Source organism: Peromyscus californicus, unplaced genomic scaffold, assembly GCF_007827085.1.
Source record: "Peromyscus californicus insignis strain IS unplaced genomic scaffold, ASM782708v3 Scaffold_15__1_contigs__length_86483966, whole genome shotgun sequence".
In the NCBI taxonomy this organism is placed as follows: domain Eukaryota; kingdom Metazoa; phylum Chordata; class Mammalia; order Rodentia; family Cricetidae; genus Peromyscus; species Peromyscus californicus.
This window is the reverse complement of record NW_026294447.1, coordinates 73,159,638-73,185,135: the sequence shown is the minus strand read 5'-3', so window position 1 is coordinate 73,185,135 and position 25,498 is coordinate 73,159,638. Positions and strand designations below refer to the sequence as shown.

General features: G+C 45.6%; 1 protein-coding gene across 11 annotated transcripts in view; it reads left to right on the top strand.

The window, feature by feature from the left end:
* Window positions 1-25,498, top strand: part of Sipa1l1 (signal induced proliferation associated 1 like 1) — a 306,912-nt gene that overhangs the window by 96,585 nt on the left and 184,829 nt on the right. For 3 of the 11 annotated variants that reach the window (XM_052739391.1, XM_052739393.1, XM_052739394.1), the window contains one exon: window positions 5,615-5,683. The exons of 7 other annotated variants lie outside the window; for them this stretch is intronic. The gene's annotated coding sequence lies outside the window, so the exon portion shown is untranslated. Of the gene's footprint in view, window positions 1-5,614; window positions 5,684-5,755; window positions 5,775-25,498 lie in introns of those variants that run through there. One more of the 11 variants, XM_052739392.1, reaches the window with a different exon arrangement.

The following is a 25,498-nucleotide window of genomic DNA, read 5'->3' as shown; positions in this document are numbered from 1 at the left end:
TGTGTGCCACCATGCCCAGCTTTTTATGTTGGTCCTGTGTAGCAGGAATCTTAAAAGGTCTTATTAATAAAATCAAACCTGAGGCCAGTTATTGGGGTGAATGCTGGAAGATCAGAGAAGCAGAACAGCTGATCCTGTTTCCTCAGATGGAAGATTCTGTGTCCTCATCCCAATGGCTCTCAGCTGAACTGCTGCTCGAAAGCCCGAAAGCTTAACCAGCTAAAAGCTTCTAGTTTCTGGTCCTCACACCTTATATATCTTTCTGTTTTCTGCCATTACTCCCCAGCTTCCTCGCCTCTCCAGTTCCTCAGCTGATCTTGTTTCCTCAGACTGGAATCTTCTGTGTCCTCATCCCAATGGCTCTCAGCTGAACTGCTGCTTGAAAGCTTGAATGCTTAACCAGTCAAAAGCTTCTAGTTTCTGGTCTTCACGCCTTATATATCTTTGTTTTCTGCCATCACTCCCTGGGATTAAAGGCTCACTTCTTGGGATTAAAGGCGTGTGTCACCATGCCTGGCTGGTTTCCAATGTGGCCTTGAACTCACAGAGATCCAGAGGGATTTCTGCCTCTGGAATGCTAGGATTAAAGGTGTGAGGGCCACCATTTTCTAGCCTCAGTATCTAGTGGCTGTTTCATTCTCTGACCCCAGATAAGTTTATTAGGGTGCACAATATTTTGGAGAACAATACCACCACAGTCCTGGGCATCCCAACTCAGGTCCTCTTGCACACACTGAAGCACTTTACCCATTGAAGCATCTCCTCTGAGGTTAACGATGAAAGGGTCTGTGTGCTATCAGTATGGTGTCCTACTGTTAGACATCTCTTAGTTAATCACAAAACACTGATTTTTACACTCAGGGTATAAAGAGCTCCAACAGTTTTTTGTTTTTTTTTAATTATAATTGGTAAGATTTTTCTTCTTTGAAATGTTGCTGGAAAATGCCTTTCCCTGTTACTGTAGTCATTGCATATGACAAAATAAGCAATGCATGTTTTTACAGACTGCAGCAGACTCACCAGCTGAGAGGAGCTGCTTTCCTGGGCCTGTTTGTTTTAAAGGGATTTGTTCTTGTGGGCAGCAAGATAAGTAACAGAAGTTAGTTTTCATTTTATTTTTTTATGTGTAGGGGTGTTTTGCCTGCATGTATGTCTGTGTGTTAGGCATGCCTGGTGTCCGAGAGGCCAAAAGGGGGCATTGGATCTCCTGGAACTGAAGTAATTGTGAGCTGCCATGTGGAACCCAGGTCCTCTGGAAAGAGCAGCCAGTGCTCTTACCCACTGAGTCTTCTCTCCAGTCCTATAAGCTGGTTTTAACTAACTCGGAGGAGGGGACAAAGAGATACTGCTCTCCCTGTTGTTTCTAGTAGTAATATTCTCTTACTTTGTGCTTTTCTGTGCATGTTTGTGTTTTCTAATAGCAAACTTTGAATCTCATGGTATTTCTACTTTTAATGATTAGTTGCATTTTTTAATATTTTTCATCCATTTAAATAGTTTTGGAATGCCATTTCAAATTACTTTGTAATACTACATCTTGCCTTCGACTAATATGTCTGATATGTCATAGATAGAGCTTTGATGTATTTATTTTGCATGTGCATTTAATAGAAATGCTTGATTATTTTCTTAGGATAATACCTCAAATAACAGTTACTGGGTCAGACCACTGGGATGACTTTTGCTTCTTCACATTTCCTCTTGATTTACTGGGGTAAAACTATTGCCTTTTCCGCCTATTCCTTTGAAAAACGTCTCTAAGAGTACACTGACACTTAGTGAATTAAGTGGACTCTGCAGAAAAAGAGGGAAGGCTTCAGTTCAGAAAATCTTACAGGACAGTCATTGGTGGTCTGTGATCTTACCAGCACTAACCAGAAGCTTGGGATTATAAAGGCCTGCATGGAAAGGATGCCTTCTGTTAACCTCTGTGTTGGTGTTGCAGTAAAAGGCTACCATAGGAAAGAATGCTTAGAAGTCACTTTATTTAAATGTTCTGACTCTGTGTGTCCTGTTGTATTTGCTGTGCTTTGGCTCCAGACTCCCCTGGGGAGACGAGTGTTCACCTGGGCTTGGGCTCATTTACAAATGGTGGCAAGTGCTTTGCTCAAGCTTCTGATGACTTCTGCTAGCATGGCAGCCCAGCTGTGGTGTCTGGTGTCACTGTCTAATGGTTGTATGTGATTTCACTCTTACCTAGCAGCTGTGGGGCCTGAAGGGCGCATGCCCGTTGTTGGTTTCTTTGTTGGTGTGTCATGCAGAGTATTCATTGTCTTCATCCCATAGTTACTGGACTTAGGGCTCATTATTGCAAGTCCACATTTTCCCCTGGTTTGTGGTGTCCGTCTGTCTAGTGACACAGTATTGTACAGCTAAGGTGCTTTGTTGTGGCATGCAGAATCCCTTTGAGGGAGGTGGTGAGCAGGTGGGATGCTTAGGGATGAAGTGACTGAGGACTCTATTATCTAATGCCTTCCCTCCCCTTGTACCTTTGGTGTTCTTATTGTCACACAGGTAATAATGGTCGGTTTTTATCACTCTGTTGCCATGGGCCACTCAGTCTTTTAAGATCTCAGTATGTGTCAACCTTTGCCTGGTCCTGTGGACTTGGTGCCGTTCTCTTAGAGAGGAAGATAATTTCCTTGAGGTTTGTAGTGTATCAAAGGATAATTGAGACTCCTACAAGAAATCCTTACGTAAAATTCTAGAACATACTAAGCTTCTAGCCGCTGACACCTGATGTCTATGGAGAATACAGTTCTCATCTCAAACGCAGGAAGGGAGAGCTTATCCCCCCTCCTTTTTTTTGGGGGGGGGTTTGAGACAGGGTTTCTCTGTGTAGCTTTGGAGCCTTTCCTGGAACTTACTCTGTAGCCCAGGCTGGCCTCGAACTCACAGAGATCCGCCTGCCTCTGCCTCCCGAGTGCTGGGATCAAAGGCGTGTGCCACCACCACCCGGCAGAGAGATTATCTTACACTGAGTGTTAGTGGCTCAGGATGTGGATTCAGGTCACCCCGAATAACATGTTCCAATGTGGAAACAGTGCCATAGAGTTCATGTAGCCAGAAGACGAAAGTGAGTCCTAAGTCCAGGCACTTTTTCAAATGCATGGGTAGGAACATCAGGTGAGTACGTCCCAGCAAGCAGGGATAGTTTTATTACAGGCCTCACATACTACTTAATGGCATACTCAGCTTTTGGTTTATAGAAGCTAGTAGTCTGTTAGTACCTTCCAAAAGTCTTATGTGATAGTCACAAGGATATTTTGTAAGACAAAGAGTGAATGGTTAAGAGCACCACAAATAGACCAAGATAATTTGACTTTGAATCTGCAACATTCCAACTCTGTAAGTCAGTTCAGACAACTCAGCCTTGTAGAGTCTTTACCATAGGTGTGGCTTTTTGTGGGAACTCCAGTTCACAGTGATTATAATGATTATAGCACAGATCTGGTTATAATTTATGTTTGTACATTGCTCATTGTTACCCAGTGAGCTCATTGAAGGAAGTGGCTCTGTTGCTGGTTGAAGCGCAGGCTGGGTGTGGACTGTGTTGAATTCCGTCTTCTCCTGGGGTTTGGGGTTGGATCCTAGCTACCCTCTGTGATTATTACCTGGCTCATCAAGGCAGCTGGTTAACTTGGGACTCCTGCCTCTCTCCTGCAGGCATCCTCATCACAGCTTAGCCATGAACCTCTGGGGCTAGTTCTGTGCTTGAGCACTGTCTTGCTGTAACCCTGGAACCGTGTTTCAAATGCCCTCAGATCCATAGAAAAAGTACAGCATGGCTTTTCAAAGTTGGCCTTTCACTTCTAAAATGGGTTGAAAGACTTGATTTGGGGAAATTGAAGGTGTTTTTGCTTTGGGAAGTTCTGTTTCCATTGAGCTATCCAAGGCTCTTCCTGATAGCCTGTATTTAAAATGTAATTGTTAGAGAAAGGCCATGTGAAGACAGCTGCTTCCCTCAGGTGTGTGGATTGGGGTCAGACTAAGGCCTGAGGCAGAAGTTCATTGGGATGTTTTCTGGAGTCAGACAGTGCTGGTTGGTGCAGAGCAGCCGAGTCCTTCCAGTGGCCGAAGTCAGAGGGACACTGAGCTACCGAGTTCTGATGCTAGTCTCAGTCGCACACAGAACAAGACTGTGTGGAAGGATGGAGTGGAAAGCTGAGATCCCTTCCCTGGAGTGCAGTGAGGGTGGGCGGGCCAGCCCCACAGCAAACTGGCTCAGGGTTTCTCTGTGAACAAGGGAAAGGACTTCACTTTTAGGAAGAGTAATGGAGCCTGAAACAGAATTCCACCCGTGGAGCTGAAGTCACCATTTTCCCCTTTCAGTCTGGGATATGTTGACCAGTTAGTTGGTCTCAAGGCTACAGTTCTGGTGACAAGGGGCCATCCTGTGTGCTTTCTTAGATCATTTACCCTGCAGCAGGCATGCAGTAAGTAGTGTCTGGAATCATGTAGCTCCTAGAGGGCCATCTTTGGCGAGTCAGACACAGTGCCTTAGGTGTTAAAGCCATCACAGATGCGTGCGAAGAGGACCTTAATACAGCTCAGAGGAGGAAATGACACAGCACAGGTCTGTGTAATGCACCACAGGATGTTAGATGAGATTGATGGAAGCCATGTGGAGATAAAAGGGAAGACGACAGGCATCTCCAGAAGCAGAATTGTCCTTTAATGAGAACAACTGAGGAGCTGCAGTCACTCCCCTGAAGTGAGGCTGTACACATGTGGCCGGGGGTCTTGGGGACTATAGAGGATGGAAAAGGGGGAACTTTGGAGATGGAAGATTCTACCTGGAGGTCAGTTCCCCTACAGTCTGGAAGTGGTAGATGCCAGTGGCCTTGGTATGTGGGTCTCCTTAGCAGGCACTTCTCCAGCCACCTGAGGTTTTTAGGTCATTAACCCTTCACCAAGGACTCATGTAACAGAGAAGACTTCAGACTGTTGAGAACTGTCCTCTGGAGAAGGTGGACATGGAGCTGCCCTGCATCAGAGAAAAGACATTTAACGTGGTGCTGGAGGCATTCAGTCATAGCACTTGGGAGGCAGAAGCAGGCAGATCAAGTGCAAGGCCATCCTAGCCTGTCTCTTGAGCCCCAGGCCAGCTGGGATTGAGGAGGATCCCAGAGGAGGAGGGGGAGGGGAAGGGAGGAAGGGGGAAGAGGGGAGGAGAGGGGGAGGGGTGTGTGAAACCTGTCTGGTTGGGGGAATGGTTTTTTTCTTCTTATGAATGAATCCTATGCAGATCACCCAAAGATCACAGCCCTGAAAGTGAAGTTGGGGAGAAGCTTACCATCAGTAACAGCATGGCCTTTCCTAAAACCACAGTGTTGATGGTTGACCCTGGACAGAGCACATCGGTGCTTCTTCCCAGTGCCACATGGCTAGCCCCCTTTATCTGCATTTCTCCTGTGAAGTTCAGAATCCTGTGCTGAGAGACAGGGCATGCCATGGGTGCCTCCTTCACACTGTCCCGGAGGCTCCTGCAGGAATCACCCTTGTTCCCACATTAATATTTGACAAGACCCACAGAGAGCTGTCTGGTTACTGTGTAGACAGTGAGACCAGACTTCAGCTCCCGATGCTCAGTCCTTGTTTTTATCCTGCACAGGTACTTTTCAGATGATTGCGGCCTGTCCATACAGTTGCTGCAGTGAGACTGAAGGAAGTTGATTTCCAGGTAGGGGGCTCTGGATGCCTCTGGAGCTTTACCTGGAAGTTGTTCACTTTGGTCCTCGACTGCATTTGCCTATGTGTCTGCATTTGATGAAGTGAGTGATGGTTCATCCCAAGGAGTTCTGTCTGTTCTTTTTTCTCATTCCTTAGAGTACTTGCATAGGAAAAGGGAAGAACTAGCTGCTTGTTTAAAACTTCTTTTCTCTGGATTTCCAGTGTTGTTGAACTCCTAATTGACATGATTGCTGTTATTACATTTGGTTCTTGCGTGTTATGGATTTGGATAGTTACAAACCCTTATTGAGAAATTTTATGCTGACAGTAATAGCCGTAGTGGCCATTACCATTTAACATGTGCCTGGACTTTTCTAAGTGAGGTTCATGTGGCTGTTGATTGATAATAGGGCAGATGGTTTCTGCAGCTCACACAGCTTGTAAGTTACTGAGGCAGAATTTGAACTCACATCTGTTTGCCGTTAGAATGCCGAAACTACTGTGTTCAATTGTTTTTTCCTGTTGCGCCCCACCTCCCTCCTGTGCAGTGTTAATGGTGCCTCTCCTCTTCTGTAGAACAGTTGGATGCCACCCCAGTTTTATTCTAAAGTAACTTTTGGTTGTCACGAGTCCTTCCTGTCTGTCGAATTACCTCTTGGCTCGACATCTTAGCTACTCTGGTCACAACTTCATTTACTGCTGTTGATGTTACTTCGAAGTCATGTGTTTCTTTTCTCCTTTTACTGCTTAAGGGGAAAGAAATTATTTTATTTTCCATGTGGTATCATTTTCTAAGTGGCAGTTCAATCTAAACAGCTTCCAGCAGTCCTCCGAGACAGTTTAGATACTTCTGCTGATCTGTGAAACAGCAGCTCGAGCCTTGGGCAGTCCCAGGGACTCCAGGATGCAGGCAGTGTGAGGACTGGAAACACACCGAGTGGTTCATCCATAACAGTGGGTGTGACAGGTGCAGGGCAGGGCAGCAGTCTGGAGCTATAGTGCTTGCCCTAGCGTGTGTGTGTGTGTGTGTGTGTGTGTGTGTGTGTGTGTGTGTGTGTGTGTGTCTGTGCGTGTGTGTGTGTGTGTGTCTGTGGCTCTGGGTTGGACAGCCCCATCTTGTTGTAAGTTGTTGACATCTGTATATTAAAAATACAGCTCTGTCAGTCACATGTCCTAAATACTAGACTGGACAGCCGTGTATTATATTCTGGTCTGCCAGCACTGGTGAGGTAGGGTGGTATGTGTTATGAATCCAACTCAGTAACATGTCTAGACAGAACCAAATGTGTAATTATGTAAAATCACAGCTAAGGAATTCTGACTGAACAGCTTTAATAATTATTGGCAACTTTGACATTTTCTATTACTTTGTATCCTTACAGTGTTAGCCTATTATTGTAGAAGAGTTATTTTTAGACAAGACAGAATGTCTAAGATGTGTTATGACTCTAGTTTTTAAAGTAAAATGAATCTTTCATCCAAACAACCTTAAGTTTCATGGTTTGTAGAATTGAGTAAATTTGAATAAGAAATGTTGCTATCAGCATTAGGGTTGAACAGGCTACTTTGAAACTCACTAAATAGGACATCAGAACTGCCATCCTCAGCGAGTTTCTTCTCAGTGGAGACTGACTGGCACTCTGTAAAGACAGCTCAGACGGTGCTAGACTCTATTGGTCATTTCCTGCCTTCTCATGTAGTCTAGGCTGTCTGCCCTTGCCCTCCAGCTCCCAGCCTTAGAGTGGCCAGCATCTCTTCTTCTGTCCTCCTGTCCCCTCACACAGGCTCTTGGAAGCCAGCAGAGGGAGTAACAGACATTGCATGACTGAAGTTGTGGGTTCCTGAAATGCCATGGATATACATTCTCTTCTCTTGAGACTGAGGTTTTACATGCGTCTCTTCCAGTGGTGCCTTGTGTAGTGGATGTGTGTGCCTGTGTGGCTGTCTATCTCTTTAACACTGTCATTTAAAGACACAGTTTTTAATAGAGTACCTTTTTCATTCTTGGCTACGAATTCTGTGTTTTGGGAAGCTTATTCCCTTGTCCTGAGTATGTTCTGTTTTCCTCTGATACCCTCTCAGCCTGCAGGCATCCTATAGTGTTTCGTTCTGGAAACTTTATGATTTGGGGTTCATTGTTGATGACCTGAACTGACATTTACCACATGCTTTATTGTCGACACTCAGTCCAGTAAGAGGTGTTTAGATGGCATTTTGTGAGGATTTGAAGTACTCTGAGAATTTGGTCCCTTTCTGATGATCAGGTTAAAGATGTGTTAGGTCACAATCTGTATCTAGTGCTTTGGTGAAAACCTTTTTCTCTTTTTTGGGGCGGGTGGGGGGGGGTGCGCGGTTAAAGCCTCCCTTACCAAAACAGCATTGCTATTGGAAACTGAGTGACCTTTTGGTAATTTGGTTTTCTCTTCTAATGAAGCCAGTGGTAGGAAGTACAGGACAAGACTGAAGATGTGGTGTGCGTATGTGGCATCAGGTAGAGAGACGCCTTATTTATGCACTCTTGTTAGGGTCCATGGATTACCCCACAAAGATCACCACTCACATATGCAATCAGCAAGAACGTTTATTGCTTGAGAAAACGTTCCAGCGTGTGGAGGTCAGCCGTTCAGGCAAAATGGTGACGACCACGAGGGGAGCGTGCGAACTCCTTTTAAGCACAGCTAGGGGAATTCCAGGGTTGGGGATGGGACCTTTGGTGGCTTTGAACCTAGCAGCAATGAATCAGCAGGAGTTGGTTGGGAGCCAGGGACTTTGCAGCTTCAGATTGGGCAGCTGTCTTTGGTCACCATGAGGCGCTGGGGCGTCTTTTGATTGGCTGGCTATAGACTGTGGTTATCCCTGGGAGGGCCAGCTCAGCCCAGGAACCGGAGCTGAGGCCTGGTCTTTTGGTGTGGCTACTTGGACCCTGTCAGTCCTGCTATAAGAGGGGATGGCCACTTCACTACTTAGCTGACCTGGAGGAGCTGAGAAACTTATACCTGCTTTAGGAAGTTGAAGTGGGACTAGGCAAGGTGTGGCATACCTATAATCCCAGCCCTTGGGTGGTGGACTAATGATGAGACCTGCGTGGGTGTTGGTGGTTGTTGAATTCGAAGAATCAAATTGATGCCATTATTTAGCCTGGTCTAATTTGATGTTTGTTTATTAACTCTGTCATAGGGCAGAATGTTACTCTTTGGTTTTAGTTCCATCAGAGGCATCTGGGCCTCCTAGCGTTTGAGTTTTCTCCCCAACAGGTTAATCGAGGGACCAGAGTTCCTCAGCCAGGCTTCTCAGGGCTTCCTGGTGTCCCCATAAGTACTGATAAACAGATAACAAACACACCATTGTCTTGACAGTCGTTTCTGAGGTACTTTTAGGGGAGAAGGGGGAGCCCCACATGTGAGTACAAGAGTGGATGCCCCAGGTCCTTCCTGTACTTACTTGGGTATCGGAAGACAAATGAGACAGGAAGAAAGCAGGGCAGCCCCAGAGCAAGCTCCTCCGCGTTACATGCTGGGCTGTTAGACTTCAAGGGGACATTCAGTTTACCTTTGCAGGGAAGGTCATGCTTTGATTTTGCCTGAGCACCATGGATACTCAGGTGACATCTCAGAGTTGGCATTGCCCATTGCGCCTCTGAGGGAGTGGCAAGGGTGCTGGGCAGCTCAAGGACCAGACAAGCAGCCTCCTCTCTCAGGAAACATTAGCTTCAGTTGATAACTCTCAGAGAAACTGGGACAGTTCCCAGGCCGCTCCTCATTTGCCGGGATAAACAGTAGCATTAGTAGAACCTGGTTGAAGACAGAAGTAATAAAATTCACTGTTCTAATTATGTCCTCTTAGCAAGGTTATATTACATTTTGTTTATTTAACCCCTCAGATGGTGCCTAAACTAGAGATTTGTTAACTATAAATGTCTTTTTTCAAGAATGGCATTTGTTTTGCTTAGACCACTATTTTTGACAAACATGGGTATTTATAGTCTTAGACCGGTCTTTCTTTCTTTCTTTCTTTCTTTCTTTCTTTCTTTCTTTCTTTCTTTTTCTTTCTTTCTTTCTTTCTTTCTTTCTTTCTTTCTTTCTTTCTTTCTTTCTTTCTTTCTTTCTTTCTTTCTTTCTTTCTTTTCTTTCTTTCTTCTTTCTTTCTTTCTTTCTTTCTTTCTTTCTTTCTTTCTTTCTTTCTTTCTTCCTTCCTTCCTTCCTTCCTTCCTTCCTTCCTTCCTTCCTTCCTTCCTTCCTTCCTTCCTTCCCTTCCCTTCCCTCCCTCCCTCCCTCCCTCCCTCCCTCCCTCCCTCCCTCCCTCCCTCCCTCCCTCCTTCCTTTCTTTCTGGATTTATTTTATTTGTCTCTGTCTCTCTGTCTCTCTGTTTCTGTCTCTCTCTCTCTCTCTGTCTATGTGGATTGGAGGCTAGTCCATGGATCCTTTGGAATTAGAGTTGTAGGTGGTTGTAAGCTGTTTGCTTTGGGTGCTGGGAACTGAGTGTGGGTCCTCTGCAAGAGCAGCAAGTACTCTGACACACTGAGCCATCTCTCTGACCTCTGACCAGTTAGTTTATAGTGAACTGTCTTATATTGTTTACAAGAACCAAATTTAGTATCCTTTTTTTTAGCTCTCCATGCTGGGGAGTAGAGTCAGGGTTCCACACATGCTAAGCACTCCACTGCTGTGCCATAGTCCTAGACCCCATATTTTGATACATCTTGTCTTTTATTGTATTTTCTACAGGAACACTTGCTAGACTTTCTAGACAATGGTTGTAATTGTCACATGGAACTAGTGGTTGTCCTTCATTGTTATTTCAGTGTCTCCACTTAGGCCAGCAGTCATTTCTGTTGCTGGTAGATTCTCTGAGCCCAGGTTGTGTGTCTGTAAGTTTCTACAAAATGTACCACAGGATGTTCTGCATTGGCAAAGTGAGTGTTGACCGCTCTTGTTTGTATAACTGTCACGTTATTTGAATCAGGCAGTATTATCTTAGCTACCTGTACATGAATGTGTCCAGTAAGGAGTTAGGCAGCATTAGTCACTTGCTGTTTGTTTGATCAGATGATGGAGCCGACTTTTTTGTGTATAAAATAGCTGAGGTTGTTATGTTTAATGTAGAGAGCAGATGCACTGTCTAGTGAAAACAGCATGCAAAGCCCAAATCTAAATAATCTAGAAGCATGGTAGAATACTGTGGTTTTGTGTGCGCGTCTGTGATTTTAAAAGAGTGAATTGTGGTTTGCACTGTGTAAGACTTTCTGCAAATGTATGTGATGGCTGCCCTGGCTCCTCATCATATAATGCTGAGCGGGGGTGGGGTGTGTGTCCATAAGGCTTTGTGGATAACTGACACCCGCTCTATGGGTGCAGATCTTGCCCTTACCAGCTTTCCGACCTTGTCAAGTTCCTTAACACTGCTATACTTCATCTTCTGCAAAATTGGTAAAGATTGTGCTGATAAGCTTGTTCTGAGGCCTCTGGAGGTCAGTGTACAGGAAGTGCTGGAAACAGTGCCTGGCAAGTGTGACAGATGAGTAATACTGAAGCAGGTACTTGTGTGATGTATGTCTCAGGGATTCTCCTGTAGTCAGTTTCTATTCCCTTAAATTGCGTCTGTGATATTTGTAGGGTGACTTTCACAATGAGTGCCCTCCTAGGTTCTGAGGGCATGTAACAATAATGAGAGGCATGATTTCTACCTGGGAAGCTCGAACCTTTTAAAAACAAGCACCCAAACGGTGTGAACAAAATGGAGGTTTTACAGCAGTGTGAGTAGACGGTCCCGTGTCTTCTGCAGTGTGAACATGGAGGATTAAGAAATAAGAAAGGAGTGTTATCCCAGGGACAAAGGTAAAGTCCCACCATGGGCGCTTCCAGCTTTGCATCTCTAAGAACCAGTGTCTTTCTGGAGCTCCGTCTTGTTTTCTTGCGGGCTGCTGATTCACTTTAGATGAACTCAGCTCTGTTGTCATCTGGAGCCGTTCTCTGTTCTTGAAGCTAACTGTCCTGTCCTCGCATCTTCTCTCTCTTGGTCACTTCCCCTTAGTCAGTCTTGTGCACTTGCTGATCCTGAAATGTTCTGGAAAACCCTGCCCTTCACCTCTTCCTCTCTCAGACTTTATCCCTTCCCTCAAGTCCACCCAGTTACGTCCCAGAACCTTTCCAGCCACACACACCAAAACCAGCCTGACTGTAGCCCTTGGTTGTTTCTCGGGAGTAGGGGTGGGTTCAGTCTGCACACAAGCTTTGTGCAAACTCTAAGTGCCAATACTGTCTCCATTTTCTTGTGCTGTGTTATTACTTACTGTGAAGTCTTCTTGTCTCCCTTCCAGAGAGCTCATTCAGCTGAGCAGGGGATCAAGTGGGAAGCCAGCCTAGGCCACATAACCAGACAAAGAAGGCCCCCTCCTACCTGCTCCTTTACCTTCCCTTCCCCTCCGTTCCTCTTCCCTCTCCCCATTTCTTGCATTTAAGACGGTTCAAGGTTGGCCTGAGCTTGGAGTTGGCCTGCCTCAGCAGGAAAGTGGCTCCTGGAAGTCCCTACAGTTTGCAGCTGGGGCTCAGTAAAGAGGTGTTAGGACATGTGTAGACAGCAGGGCATTTAGATTGACAAGGGCCAGCTGCTGTGACATGTACATGTGGCTCCAGGTCATCCTGGGCACATTGGAGCAGATTGACTGTTTCTTTCTGCCATGGAACATTGTCTGGTACCTCAGCAGCTTTCAAACTAGTCCTGAGTTTTCATCTGGCTGTGTAACTCATGAGGACGCTGCAGGAAGCCTTTTGCTGTGTACTCTTATACAACCCAGAGGAAGACACAGTAATTCAGTTCTCCAACTGCTTTCGAGAATCTTGTTGGGCTGGGGAGATGGCTTGAGTATGCTAAAGAAGCTTGCTGCTAAGCTTGTCAGTCTCTGAGGTCCACAGGGCAGAAAGAGAGGACTGACTCCTGCAAGGTTTATTCTGACCTCCATGTCCACTATGACCCCTACACACACACACACAAACACACACACACACACACACACACACACACACACACACACACACACACACACACCAGATAAATTAATGTAAAAACACCATTTGTACACAACAAAAGGAGTGGGGACTGGGTAGCTGCTTGGTGGGCTGTTTGTGTGTCATTGAGGACTTGTATCAGAGCTCTGAAGCCTAGTGATCTTGAGTCAATGGTAGGAGCTTTCTAGACCTTGTGGTCTACATCTACAATATGAGGCAATTGTAGTATGCCATTTACCTTCGCTCTAGACTTCTCTGGATTTTAGTATGTGTTTCTTGCTTGATATTGTTCGCATTGGTTGTAGTTCCATCTTATCTAGGTCATTATCCCTCATTATCCCTGGACAATATTTGATAACCATTCCTTTGTATATAGTCTTGTATTAGGTTAGAACCTTCTTATTTAGACAAAATGGGGAGATGTAGTGGGTAGCCATTGCAACCTTGATCTGGAAGTTCCAACCCCCATTGAGGCTTTGGTAACTGTCACGCCTACAAGGCGGGGCCAAGAGAGGACCTTGAAGACCTGAGATCCGGATGCGCCATCTCTCTCTCTTGATTCCTGGACCCTGGATGCTGGAGGTAGACCGAGCAGAGTTCTCCAGAGAACACTGCCAGACTGCACTGCGTCTTTCCCAGACCCTGCGACCTACCTATCCCTTCATTTGTAAGTTACGCCACTAAATAAACCTCCCTTTTAACTACGTGGAGTGGCCTTAATAATTTCACCAATACTCTGTCATGAGGTCATAGTGTGCTTGCTCTCAAACTGTGGATATTGTTCAGTTTCAAAGGGGCTGCAAAATGATTTCCTAGTCTAATTAACATGTGCAAAACTCCCCAGAGGCATAGACATTTTAGGGAGCCCTGCCCCTTCCATTCTACAGTTTGAATTAAGGCCTTACTATTTGCCAGAGACTGCTTTGGGGGTCTGGGGATGGAACTGTAACTAAAGTAAGGACCCTGCCCTCCAGAACTCATGGTTGAAAGTGAAGAGGCAGGAACATACTGAGGAAGTACAGAAGGAAGTGGCATTGCTGTTATATAGATACAGAATGGAATTAGGAACAGGAGCCAGGGGCAGCACAGCCATTTGCCCACATGGCTGCGGATGGTGGTGATCACTGGTCCGGTGAATGGAGCATGTCTGGAGTTGGGGAATCTGTGTTCTAGCAAGTGACACATATGTTGGAGATGCTAGTATTTTACATTTGAGAGTTTTCAGTTACATGGGTGCTGCTTGAAGCTTTGGAACTTGATCAGGTTTTCAGATGACTAAATTTAAATAGAAAAGAGAGGAGGGTGGAGACCAGGCCTGGAGTTCAGCCTTGGAGGTTGGATAAAGGAGCCTAGGCAGGATTTGCTGGTTGGAGATGGCTTGCGGTCAGTCTGTGTTAACCACTAATATGTGTCTTTAAGTTCCGGGAGTGCTATGCTAGAGTTGACATACACACCTAGTGTTAATAGGTACCTTTTAGACTGGTGACACCATTGCAGAGTACCCAGCAGTGGAGCCAGTCTTCGGGAAGCTGCCGGCTCATTCACGACACCCTCAATGGGTAGAATGCCACATGCATGGCCTTTGGGGTCCGCTGTGGAGATGAATGTTGACCAAGAGGAAGTTTTGTTTGCTAGCAGCCTGATTTTGTCAGTGGTATTTGTTATGTTATTAAAATGATATACAGTTTGCTTAAAATTGGTGTTATTTCTTCATAGAAATATGCTAAATATAAAAAAACCCTCTTAAAACAAGTTCTCCAAAAATTCCATGAAGATGTGTTTAGTCATGTTGTGTTTGAAAACTTTGCGGTAAATAAACATTGTAACCATTGTCAGGTTGCTTCTTCCGAGTCTGCGTTTGTAAGTCACACTCATGGGAGTGGGAAATTGGAAGTTCTGGTGGTGTTTTAGGGTGTGGCTTGTGTAAAAACAGCAAACTGAACAGCCAGAGGACTCAGGGATAAATAAGCCTGGCCTTTCAGATAAAAACTTGGTACACGCAGCATCCTAACTTCTGATGAAATGTACAAGATACACCTGAGTTTCTGGTTATGGCCTTTTGTCTAAACAAAACCTTTCATTATCACAATGAACTATCCATATTCATTTGTTGAAGTGATTTTTTTTTTTAATGTGTACTGTATAAAAAAAAATTCGGTTATGTCCAAAACTTTAAAAACAGCTTTTTTCTATGTACCACTTCTAAGACTTCATTTTATGCCTGCCTGCCTGCCTTCCTTCCTTCCTTCTTTCTTTCCTCTCTCCCTTTCTTCTTCCTTAAGATTACATCCAACAATGTTTATCACTTTTAAAAATGATTTATTTTAAGTGTATGTTTGTGCACCAAGTTCATGCAATGCACATGAAGGCCAGAAGAGGGCAGTAGATCCCTTGGAACCAGAGTTATGAACTGCTGTGAGTTGCCATGTGGGTACTGGGAATTGAATCCAGGTCCTCTGAAAGAGCAGCCAGCGTACTTAACTGCTGAGCCTTCTCTTTGGCCCTGTTTACCACCTTTTAAGAATAATAATTTCATTGAGTCTATGTTAAGTAGTACAGAATGGTTAATTGTCACATATACATGTAGGGAATGTCTGTCACACTGAGAAGCACCTGAAGTTTGAAGAACCTTAAATGATACAGAAAGGTACATGGTTGTGTGTTGCTAAAATGCAGAACATATAACTTATGTGCATGCTGTGATCCCAGTTTGCCTGGAACTCAATATGTAGAGCAGACTGGCCCTGAATCACAGAGATCCACCAGCCTCTGCCTCTCAGTGCTGGGATTAAAGGCGTGGGCCATGCCTGGCTGTGATTTTCCAATTGCCACTTTAAATGAATATTACTTTTCTAATTACATCATGGTCTTTGTTATAGTAATGGGTGGTTGAAAACTTTAAAAAGAGACCTTCGAATTTGATTGTCGAGCTTCATAGAGTGGCTTATTAAGACGATGAGAATAAAAATGAAATGGATTACTCTTCTAGCCTTTGCAATTATTTGTAATTAAGTATGTAAAGAAAATTACCTTTTAAAATGAAATTACATATAAAACAAAATATTTTTATCTGTGTTATAAGGATAATTTATAATGTATATATGAAATATTTGTAAATATAGAAGTAAAGTTTTTTTTATCAAATTCTTAGTGAACATTTATAGTGGTTATTGATGTTTATAATAACCAAGAGAAATGGAGGGAAGTAGAAATGCACACATTTTAGAAATAGACGGTCTCAGAAAGACTTGCTTGCGCCCAGTTTTCTGATTCTCATTTTCTTGTTCTTTCTGTTCGTGTGTTACTTCCGGGCTTTTTATAGTAAGGTAGGTATGGAGAGAAGACAGCAGGACTTGTCGCATCGTGGCAGTCTATCACAGAGACAGGGCGATAGTTGTGGGAGTGCCTCCCTAGAGAAGAGCACTTGGAGGAGCTGAGGAGTTGGGTTGTGGGGCCAGAGTGATGGAGGGAAAGAAGCTTGAGAGCAGCAATCCTGCCCGAGCTGGTTTCAGAATGAGCGCTTTTATTGGAGTGAGGAAGAAAATTACAGAGCTTTAAACTGTCGTGAGAAATGAGAGGACCTGGACCAACACAGGTGCCCCTCACCTCTCAGCAAGCCAAGGGCAATCGAGCATGCCTGTTGAAGGGTTAGCCCAGTGCACCATGAGGCACAGTCCACCTGCCTGCCTGGCAGCTGCTCCTCTGCCAGCCTGAGCATCGCCAGTAACCAACCACAAGGGCTAACAGAGATCAGAATGGAGAGGCCAGTTCTACTGAACTCAGGCCGTGTTTTGTGTCATTAAGTCAGACTCTCATAGGCCAGGAGCTGTCTGTCTGCTTCTAATATCAGAACCGCACTCCTGGGCCTGTGGCCGAAGACAGGGGTTAGAGGTGGAGCACAGATTCCCTGGAGAGTGTGTGTGGGACTGTCCTGTGCGGAGGGACTGTGCTGTGCAGAGGGACTGTGCTGTGCGGAGGGACTGTCCTGTGTGGAGGGGCTGTGCTGTGCGGAGGGGCTGTGCTGTGCCGAGGGGCTGTGCTGTGCGGAGGGACTGTCCTGTGCGGAGGGGCTGTGCTGTGCGGAGGGACTGTCCTGTGCGGAGGGGCTGTGCTGTGCGGAGGGACTGTGCTGTGCAGAGGGGCTGTGCTGTGCGGAGGGACTGTCCTGTGCGGAGGGGCTCTCATTCCCTGGGTTACTTTTTGCCCTCTGCAGCATCCACCCATCCAGCTGCCCCATACAGACTTGAGATTATGTTAACTAGTTTTAATTAAAACTACAAAGGAGGTCCATGGAGTGAACATAATGTTAATAATGCAAACTCAAATGAGCTGTAAAGATTTGGCAGAGCTGAGCCTTCTCCCAGGATAAGCTTGTATGAACCATGAAGTTAAACCAGAAAGTGAATTCTGACTAAGAATATCGAGTGCTGGGCCTGGAGAAATGGCTCACTGGTTAAAAGCATTTGCTATTCCTGCAGAGGATCTGAGTTCAGTTTCCAAACACGTGGGACAGCTTACAACCACCTGTAACTCAAACTCCAGAGGCTGACACCTTCTTCTGGCTCTGCAGGAACCTGCACACACACACACACACACACACACACATACACATACACACACACACACACACACACACACACACACACACACACACACACACACCCCTTTTCCCTCCTCATCTCTTCTTTCTTCTCCTCCTCACTCTCTCCTTAAAAGGCGGGGGTGGGGAGTGGGGATACAGTTCTTTGTGGAATTTCCACGCAGTTGTTGAGGTCTCCCAGAGTGGTGGGGATGATGTAGTTATCTGAGACATATAGACTTGTGGTAAAGTAGTTCACTTTCTCAGTTTTACTGATTTTTACCCATTAGGTTGGGGACGGGGGCAGGGAAGACACACACAGTCTTTAAGGAGCATACTTTAAAAAGCCCTGCGACTGTACAAGTGCCTCTCTCTGGAGAGCGGTGTAGCGTACAGTTAGGCTTAGCCTCTTGTGTTAACTGCTCACGTGTTCTTGTGCAATTAAGGTTCACAGCAAGAGCAGCCATTCCTGCTTCAAAACCACCTCTGTTTGCGACTGAATTACTGTCGTATGAATTTGTGAGAATAGTGTTATCGGAAAGCTAGCTTAGTGTAATCAGCTCCCTGATTCTTGGTGGGAACGCTGGGAAGCAAGATAGTGTCACTTCAATAGGTAGATTTTCCTCAGAGAATTAAAAAGGAGCCCAATAGCCATGTCAGAAGAGGAAGCAAGGGAGTTCCTCCATGTCCTTAGGTTTTGGTATTGGAAACCTCTGGGAAAGAGAACAATGGGAGAAAAATAAAGTTACTCACAGCTGCTCCATTACAGTAAACATTTTATTAAAAGTGCTTTGCAAAGTACCACGTGAGTGGGTATTTCCTGCAGGTGTGTGCTGTGTATGTGGGATGTCCTAGAGAAGGCCGGAGAGCAGACTGAGGGCAAGCTGCAGACAGCGCCTGCGCCGCCCGTTTACTGGTTGTTGCTGGTTTTCCCCGAAAAAACAAAAAGATAATTCAGTGATTGGTACTTTATGGGAATGGAAGGCTAATAATATTTTGGCAGACTGCAGAGATGTGTCTTAGGAACCAATATTACCAGTGTTTTGAGCCTTGTAGGGGATTGTAGAAATGGGAGGTGGTTTCTGTCCCATGTGCTTGCGTATGAGTGTGGCCTCCTGTTTCTTGTGTTTGTGCATGCATGGGCATGTATGCTCTCTGTGTGGGTTGGAGGTGTCTTGTGTGTCACAGCTCACACACGGAGGTCATAGGGCGAGTATGTGGAGATAGCTCTCTCACTCCACCCTTACCTAGGTCTGGCCCATCGGAGGGCTTTTGAAAACAAATCCTCAGTGCTCTGTTGTGTATATGATTTGCAAGTATTTTTCTAGTGTTTATTTTTGCATACTTTTTTTAGGGGGGTGGGGTTTGATTTTTTGAGACAGATTTACAGAGGTCCATTTGCCTCTACCTCTCAAAAGCTGGGATTAAAGACATGTTTATATTTTATATTTATAATTATAAAAACACAGCCACTCTCAGCTATATTTTTATGCACTGCTTTTTTCCCCTAAGATTTATATATTTATTGTGTTTACAGTATTCTGTCTGCATGTATACCTGCAGGCCAGAAGAGGGCGCCAGATCTCATTATGGATGGTTGTGAGCCACCATGTGGGTGCTGGGAACTGAACTCAGGACCTTTGGAAGAGCAGGCAGTACTAACTCCCCTGAGCCATCTCTCCAGCCCCTATTTTTGCATACCTTAATAGTGTCTTTTGAGAGCACAAACTTTGAATTTTGAAGAAGTATAGATTTATGTTTTGGGAATAAATGTCCAGAGATCTTTGGGTTATTATAACAAAGTTATGAAATTTTGCCTTTATATTTTCTTCAGGAACTTTATAGTTGTAACAGCTTACAATATGACGTATATAATGACGTATCTTGGTTTTAATACCGACATAAGAGGAAGGCTTCTTTTTCATGAGTCAGTCTGATGAGTGTTTCACCATTTGTTGAAGAGACGGCATTCTCTTGGGCTGCCTTTGAATCTGTGTGTTATTTTCTTGTTGTTGGTTTACTGTGGTAACACGCCTGAGGAAAGCAAGTCAAGGAAAGGGGTTTATTGGGCTCTTGGAGAGGCTACAGCGCCTGTGGTGCAGAGGGCGTGGTGGTGGAAGTGCATTGGAAAGTCTCACTTCCTCACCCGGGGACAGGCCACTCACCCGGGGGACAGGCCGCTCACCCAGGACAGGCCACTCACCTGGGGGACAGGCCGCTCACCTGGGGGACAGCCGGCTCACTCAAGGACAGGCCACTCACCTGGGGGACAGGCCGCTCACCCAAGGACAGGCGGCTCACCCGGGGACAGGCCACTCACCCAAGGACAGGCTGCTCACCCGGGGACAGGCGGCTCACCTGGGGGACAGGCCGCTCACCTGGGGGACAGGCCGCTCACCTGGGGACAGGCGGCTCACCCAGGGGACGGGCTGCACAAAGTGGACAGGAAGTAGGCCTTGGCTCTAAAACTCATGGCCCCCCTCCCCCAGTGACCCACTTGCTCCAGTGAGGCTCCACTTCTAAAGGTTCCACAACTCTCCAAAGACGGGACACCAGGTGGGGACCAAGAGTTCGAACATAGGAGCCTGTAGGGCCATGCATTTTCAGTCCACAGTGGACTTTCACCGAGAGTCAGTTGACCTTGTGTGGGTTGGTTTCTCTGCTATTCCCTTGTCACCAGGGGCTCCCCTGGTCTGTTTTCCAGTCACACACACGGGACAGGGTGTTTCCTGGGACTGCTCATTCTGGGCCAAGAAATAGGACGAGGAAGAAACCAGGTTTGCCCTGGTCAGGTGTCAGAGAAAGTTCCTATTCCTCAGAGCCGCAGGTGGTCGTGGTTGCTACTGCCTGCCATGCTTTGAGAGTGCCTCAGCCCGGGAAGGGAAGAGAGAAAAATCCAAGAAGGAAAACGGGTTGTGGAGGTCCTCTCCTTAGCTCCCCTAGCTAGAGCTCCGAGGGATTGATTTGCTCTCTGGCCTCTTGTCAGCAAAGTGGGGCCCCTGCTTCTGGGGTGGTCCTTGCATTTTTGTTTAGTTGAGTTGCTTCTGATTTGTCTTCTTCCTAACCCTCCTGTCTAAGCTGAAATGGGAACTTGAGATCATGGGGAGGTGCAGAAAGGAGAGGGTGTTGAGAGGGTGCACTTTGCGCATGGTTAGCCTTTGCAGTGTCTGCAGAGCCCCTGAGAAGCTGCTTCACAGGTGCTGGCAGCTGTGTTAACCCCAGCACTCAGGAGGCAGAGGCAGGTGGATCCCTGAGTTCGAGGCAAGCCTGCTCTACAAAGTGAGTTTCAGAACAGTCAGGGCTACAAAGAGAAACCTGTCTAGGGGGAAAAAAAAAGAAAAGAAAAAGCTGCTTTGTGAATTACGTTATGGTTATCGCTGCCCCTGGTGGAGGGAGTGGACAGTGTGTGGCTGTTTCGTCTTGCCCTGGAATCAAAACCTATTGTGATTAAATTCAAAATTTGGAGTTGTGTTTGGGGTAAGTTGTTGTACAAGACACGAACCACAGCGGAAATGACCACCGTTGTGGGATTCCATGTTAAGTTAAGAGTCCAGTGGGCTCTTGTCTTCTTATCCAAACAAGAGGTGGGGTTACAGTTTAAGATAGCCCTTGAAGACCATTCGTGACCGCCCATTCTCCTGTCTGACTTCCGGTGCAGAATGTATCTGCAGTGCTTTGACCTTCTCTGTTCTTTCCTCATCTTTTGTCATATGAAGAGCAGCTTGGTTTCTGATACTTAAATATTTAGTTGAGTTGCTTCTGTGCCATGAGCTGATTTGTCCTAATCCCCTTTGTCTAAGCTAAAACGGGAATTTGAGAACACAGGGAGATCCAGAAAGGAGAAGGTGTTGATGAGCCCCTTCATTCTCTAACGACTTTTAAAAGTTGTGGAGTGTTATTATCCACACAGCTGGTGAAAAACAAATACAGTTCAGTGGATTCCTAGTGGAAACAGCTCCGTGGTCTAGAAATTAACTAATTTATTTTAGGTTATTGTTTATCAGCAGAAAACCATTACATTACAAATTAGTATGGAGGGAATTTTATGTAGTTGATCATTAATCTCTTGAACCCAACCTCAGGAGGCCATGTTAATGGAGTCACAGCAGGGTATAAGAACAGACAGCTAGGAAGACCTAATATAAGGTAATTAAGAGTAACTCACTTGGCATTTAAATTATAGAAAATGAGAGTAAAATATAAAGATGGAAGGTGGCTGGCCATGCTGCACTATCTTTAGAGATCTCACATGGTAGTTAGTTGCATTCCCATTGTTTGCTACGCTTTTGTTATTTAAGACTAATTGTAGGAACATTTGTGGAACACAAGCCACCTTCATGTGCCAAGTGCCTTACATGGTTGGTTTTATGACATGCTGACAAGAACCCTCTGAGGCTGGCCTGATGAATGGGGACCAAGTGACATCAAAGAGGTCAGTGTATGGGGCTACAGTTCAGAGTCTGGCTCGGCACTGCACTTGCCCGGTTAGCCTAATATTCCCCAGTTGATAGCTGATGGTATAGCTTAATGGGAGAATGCTGGCCTAGTGTGCTGGCCGGTTTTTGTCACCTGACGCAAGCTAGAGTCATTTGGGAAGAGGGACTCTTAATTGAGAAGATGCCTCTATATAAGATTCACATATCGGAATTTTCTTGATAACTGGTTAATGTGGGAGGGCGCAGCCCATTGTGGGTGGTGCCACCCCTGTGCAGAGAAAACCACAAGGGGCAAGCCAGTAAGCAGCACTCCTCCATGGCTTCTCCTTCAGTTCTTGCCCTGACTTCCTGAGTGATGGAATGGGACCTGAGAGCTGTAAGGTGTGACAGACCCTTCCCCCCCAAGCTGCTGCTGTTCATGTTTATCACAGCACTAGAAACCCCACCTAAGATACCTTCCATGCACAAGGCCCCGGGCTTGATACCCAGCACAACACATGACCTATCAAACCTCCATAAAAAATCCAAACCACATAGAACCCTCTGGAAAATCTCCTGCAGTTGAATTGAGTTAAAATTTGATAGGAAATTATAAAGATCACATTAAATATTAAATATTAAGTATGCATTAAAGATAGCTGAAATATATTTTGCCCATGTATGTCAAAGCTGGAAAAAAAATGTTGGACTTAATGATTATTCATTTTGAACCAGACCAGGGTGGGGAGGAAAGCCTGGGTTTTAGGATTTATTATCCTGAGGACATTTCTTCTGCCAGTTTATCCCATGTGTGCTTGATGTGCGTAATCAAAACCATCTCTTCAGTAGCATTGGCCGAAGTGAGTCTCATTAATCCAGTGCCAGGAATCAAATCCAAAGGAAGACTTAGATAGGACTGGGTTCAGGAAGAGAGGAATTTGCTTGTTTCCATAGAGACAGCTTAGGGTCCTGATGGGGTTAACCTCTCATCCCCTCCAGATGGTCTGATAGAGAGCATCCTTGTTCAGTTTAGAAAAGATGCCTCCTCCTCTCCATCTTTTCCCCTCTTCCCCAGTTAATGACAGTCAGAGATTTGATACTTGTAAGAGAGGAGGACCCTGAAGGAATTGAAGAATGGTGTTAACATCCTGTGCAGACGGATATTTGTGCCTGGAGGCTCATGTTTATACAATCTTTCTTTGTGAATCTCCAGGCAGCAGCCGCCACAGAACCATCCCAGACAACTTGTGTGGTATTTTTCCCTTTGAGGAACATAACTGTTGGCTAAACACAGATAAGATTTTTTCACTGTGTCCACAGTGTCCACAGAACAAATGACTTTTAGGGTTGTTGGCTAAGGACATATCATAGTGTTTGAGGATAAAACTCTTAAAAGTGGTCACAATTTAAACACTATTAGAATTATTAATTAATTTTGGGACAGGTCTTATTCAGTAATCTAGGCTGATTTTGAAATCAGTATGTAGCTCAGGCTAGCTTTGAACTCACAGCTTTCTCTTGCCTCAGCCTCTCAAATGCTGGGATTATAGGCATAAACCTGAAATATTCTTCACATAAGCCTAAATATTTCTTTGAGATTGGAATTGTGTAACCGCTGGGGAGTAGTTTTTGTTTACACAACAGTTGATTATGAAAAGCATTGGAGTGTGAAGCTGGTTGTGTGGAGCACGCTTTGTGGTATTTTCTGATGAAATTGCCCTGATTCTTAATGAAAATGCCTTCCAGTTCACCATTTGTTTACAGCATTTATTTCCTTGTGCAAATTTATAAATGGACCATTTGATTCTATTTCTGCTGAAGTCATTGATAACTGCTGGGGGATTGCACTATGCAGAACTCTGGAAATCAAGGAGACTTAGCATAACTGTAATTGTAACAGCTGGATAGAGATGGGAGTTCTACTTCTGTGGCCTTGTTTGCTTTCCAGGACTCTGAGTAACCTATCCCATTGCTCAGTTCATTTTCCATATCTGCACCAGAATTTCCAAATGAAAGTATGTCTGGCTATGTTCATGTCTTGCTTAAAGGATTTCTAAGGCTTCTCACAATCCATAGGTCATTTACATGGTCTCAGATACTGTGATGGGAACCTTGCAGGCTGGGCAGCCACGTTGTATGTCACGTTGGTGCTGCTGAAGTTCTGCCCCCTTCTCAGTTCAGGGGTTTGTGCTGTCCTTGTGCACCTGAGGCCTGGTACTGAAACTCATGCCTCAGTGTTTGGCAGTGCAGTACAGACTGGGGCTGAAGTAGCCATTTGAGGCACTGCAGGACAGGATGGCAGGATGGACGGCAGGACGGACGGCAGCACTCTCCATTTGTCATTCAGGAACTGGGGCTGGCAGGGCAGGAAGGGCAGTCTGCACACAGCCGTGTCTGCCACTGGGACTTGTTGGATGTGCTGGGATGAGAATCCTGGTTTGCATCTGGGTGTCTGGTCCATTTCAGCAGAGCACTGTGCTGTCCCCTTGCTTTGCTCTCCCTGAATGATACAATGGCTTGCTTCATAGGAGTCTTTGATGGCTGGCTTGTTAGTGTGCAGCAGTATTTGAAACAGCGAGGAATAGTGTGTTGTGTGCGTGTACGTGCGCACGTGCACGTGTGTGTGAAGACAGAGATGGAAATAGAATTGTTTTCTGTTAGCATCCACTTGGATTTTGTTCATAGCCATAAACAAGTCTGTACATTGAGTGAAAGTGGAGGTGATTCTGACTTGACTTTCCTTCAGTCTGTGAATGTCTGGTTCTGCCCAGAGGCAGGAGGCCCTCCTCCAACCCTGCATGATCTCTAGGAATTATGATTCTACCAGGCATAAGCAGTGCCAGGATGCTTGATTCTTTGCAGGGTCTTGATAGAACAGGGGTATTTCTGCAAAAAACGAAGGAAAGCCACGCCTCGTTATTCAGAGGAGTTGCTCTACAGCAACCGTAGCTTTTAACACATAAAACACCAGGGATACGGAGTGAACTGAGGATGCGATTTCTTTGAAATCTCTGACTGTGAGATAGAAGGCAGACAGTGGCAACCAGAGTTTAGACTGTCGACCCCCAACTTGACCCTCTCCTAACCTCTGCCTGGCTTGTAAACCAGGAAGAGGCCTTGTGTAACTAGCTTGTGTTAGCATGCTGTTGATGTTTAACCATCCCCTTCCCCCTGGGCCCTGCCTAACTGGCCTCTCTCCAGGGATCCATGGCATTCTCCTATCCTCTAGCTTCCAGACTGGATCACTTGTTTCCTGCCTACAGAAAACACCAAAAAGCATATTGTGATTTCAAAGGCTAATAATCATAAATGGGTATGTGACAGAAAAAGACCCAATCAGGCCCTAGGTGCTAATGCTGCTTCTGTGTTTGAAACCATATTTTGCCAAGCATCCTGAGCACCTCTAACTGTTCTTCAATACCTGCAGTGAAGCTCTGTGAGACAACAGGAACAGGTAGGTTATCTTGTTTGCACAGCGCTTGAGTTGTACAAATTAAATGTCTGTTGGGAACCCATGTAGGGCAGTGGTTCCAGCAAGTCTAGAGCGGGACTCTGGCTGCCGGCATCCCTAGTGTGAGGACGCTGTTGGAGCTCCAGCCTGGATGTCTGCAGGGCCAGGGCCAGGACCAGGACCAGGGCCAGGACCAGGGGTGGAAGGGGTGCTCTAGACTTTTTACCCATCTACTTGAAACTCCTTGGCCGTCCCTGACTTAGGAGGATCAGATGTAGTGTTTGAGTGGGCATGTAGCCAGCCCAACTAAAACCTTAGTTCTCTTACAAAAGAAGAGGGGAAGGAAGCCAGACTTGAGATGTTGACTCTCTGCCA